Raw genomic sequence first — 3,230 nt, 5'->3', positions numbered from 1 at the left:
CAGCATGTGAATTCTTAGTTGCGGCATGTGGGATCTAATTCCCTGACCAGGGATGGAACCCAGGCCCCTGCATCAGGAGGTCCAGTGGAGTCTTAGTCACTGGACCATCAGGAAAGTTCTGAGAATCTGTTTCTGGAAAGAATCCCTCCTGTTTCTGGGCAGTGTTTTCTATTTATTAACATGCTTTAAAATGCTATGAGATGCTAAATCATGACAACTGAGAACCCTTCAAAACACATCTTCCTCTAGTGCCAAGAAAGGGGGGCTGAGGAGACAGTGGCAGCAAGGCTAAAGCTGATCGCCAAGGAGACGAGATGGGTCCCATTGATTCCACAGCCGGAACTCTGGCTTTCGTCTCCCCGAAACTCTAGTTTGTGTGTAAGCTGAAATCGGAGCTGTATTTCCTCAATCCCCCACTCAGGACCTAAATATCCGTCCCTTTTCAGTGACTCTATTTGCTCCCACACTGCTGCTCATTTCTCATTTTCCAACCAGGCTCCCAATGTGCTGCTGAGTCCACCTGAATGTTTTTGCAGACCACAGCCATGGACCAAGTTGGATGAGGAAGAAAGTCACTTCTGGGTTCAAAACAAAGCAAAGAAACCAAAAATCAGTACAACAACACGCTACAGCTACCTGTAGAATGCTATGGCAGCGGAGCAGTCAAAAGGATTGCTGGATGACATAAGAAAGGATGGGACTTTGTCACTGTTGAAATGGGTGATCCCTTCACATATCTACACTTGTGTTATATTCTCTTTCAGTATCACAACTTTATTTCAGCTGTTTTACAAGGTATTCTCCCAAAGGGAGCTCTGTGTTTTTGGTATCTGAAGCAGAGCTCAATGGAGAAATGCCTATATATGTGTGTGTGTGTGTGAGTTTGTGTGTGTGAAATGTAGTGTGTGTGTGAAATGTAGTGTGTGTGTGTGTGTGTGTGTGTGTGTGTGTGTGCGCTCAAGCTATATTCAACTCTTTGGGACCCCATGGACTGTAACCAGCCAAGCTCCTCTGTCCATAGGACTCTCCAGGCAAAAATCCTGGAGTAGGTTGCTATTCCCTTCTCCAGGGGATCTTCCCAACTCAGAGATTAAACTCGAGTCTCCCATGTCTCCTGCATTGCAGGCAGATTCTTTAACTGCTGAGCCATCAGGGAAACCTGTGAAATATCATGGGAACCATCAACTATTTTATATATTTACTTATTTTTATTTTTTTGTATGTACAGTGCTGGTCTATGGTGCCACTTTATAAATCTATTTGTCCCTTTTTATATGACTTCGTGTGGACAAGCTTTACTTTTTAAATACAGGCTTTCTTTTTTATTGTTTATTTGTTTACTTTTGGTTGCACTGGGTCTTTGTTGCTGCATGTGGGCTTTCTCCAGTTGCTGCATGTGGGCTTTCTCCAGTTGCTGCATGTGGGCTTTCTCCAGTTGCTGCATGTGGGCTTTCTCCAGTTGCTGCATGTGGGCTTTCTCCAGTTGCTGCATGTGGGCTTTCTCCAGTTCCTGTGAGCCAGGACTACTCTTTGTTGCGGTGGACAGTCTGTAGGCACATGGGCTTCAGTAGTTGCAGCTCGTGGGCTTGGTTGCTCAGTGGCATGTGGAATCCACCCAGACCAGGGGTCGAACCCATGTCGCCTGCATTAGCAGCCAGATTCTTAACCACTGGACCACCAGGGAAGTTGAGTAGCTTTAAAAAAAACCTGTTTAAAAAAGACTCTTTTACCCACTTATTCTGTGTTGCACTGCTACCAATGTTCCCTGCTCTCAGCCTGCTCCTCGGGTGGGTCTCCTGCCATCAAGCCTGTTTCGTACCTAAGAAAACAGATCACCTCTTCTTTTAGGCTTGAAAGAAGGGACTCTTGTTTGTCGTGGTCACCCTCTGCCTAGTGCGTGGATGTGCTACAGCAAAGGCTCATTCAGTGTTTGTTTCATGAGACAGTGAAGTTGTTGCCATCAGGGTAAAGTAGGAAGAAATCTTTCATTGTATCCAAAGGACTTCCGTTTTCCTAAAGCACGTGAACAGAAACGCACAGACTCAGTGGATCTATGATGTCTGCTAAGAAGCTTTAAAAACACCCTCCTAATCTAGAAAAATGGTATGGATAAACCCGTTTCCAAGGCATGAATAGAGACCCTGCCGGGGGGGATGGACTTGTGACGTAGTGGGGGATGGGTTGGGTGGAACAAAGCAATGACATACATACACTGCCATGCATGAAATAGACAGCTGGTGGGGAGCTACTGCGCAGCGCAGCGAGCTCAGCTCGGGGCTCTGTGATGACCTGGGAGGGCTGGGGGGTTGGGAGGGAGGCTCAAGAGGGAAGGGATATATGTATACCTACAGCTGATTCACCTTGTTGTATAGCAGAAACTAACACACCATTATGAAGCACAATACTTCAAATAAAACCTTAAAAACAAACACCCTCCTAATAGTTGGTCCTAATCATTTGTGAATACAGCACCGCACGTCAGAGACATCCGTGTTGTTTGCTCAGAAATGTGTATCCATTCATTTGGGAAATTCTCCAGCCCTCTCTCCTAGACAAGCCTTCTCCTAGATGGGTCCATGTGGATTAACCCTAGGGAGTCTTCATCACGCATGCCACTTAGGCTTTGCTGTGGACACGATGCTGAGAAGGCTTGCATGTGCGTATTCTCACCAGGTGGCTTCTCACATGTTTGGGTTTATAGTGCATGCTTGGTTACCTGTCTTTTCCAAAAATTCTAGGAGTGTGCTCAGCCTCCCCTGCAGCTGTTGGCATGCATTCACCTCTTGAAATGAACAGATCCTTTCAATGGTCAGCTGGCTGACACAGGTGTGAAGGCTGCAGTGTATTTAAGAGACAAATGCTGGGGTTCTTTTTCCTGTTCCCTAGGCATCATTTCTTCCAGAAATAAAGGACTCACAAAAGGACTCACAATAGGAGGAGGAAGTTAGCAGATCATTTTGCTCACGTCTTTCAGTGTATTGGATGCTTGCTCTTTGATATGGCAAGATGTATTACAGAAAATAGACCCAGGTAACTTGCAAGGCAATGGCACCCCACTCTAGTACTCTTGCCTGGAAAATCACATGGACGGAGGAGCCTGGTGGGCTGCAGTCCATGGGGTCGCTGAGGGTCGGACACGACTGAGCGACTTCACTTTCCCTTTTCACTTTCATGCATTGGAGAAGGAAATGGCAACCCACTCCAGTGTTCTTGCCTGGAGAATCCCAGGG

This window comes from Ovis canadensis, chromosome 17 (assembly GCF_042477335.2).
Source record: "Ovis canadensis isolate MfBH-ARS-UI-01 breed Bighorn chromosome 17, ARS-UI_OviCan_v2, whole genome shotgun sequence".
Taxonomy (NCBI): Eukaryota; Metazoa; Chordata; class Mammalia; order Artiodactyla; family Bovidae; genus Ovis; species Ovis canadensis.
Note: the sequence above shows the minus strand (reverse complement) of the source record.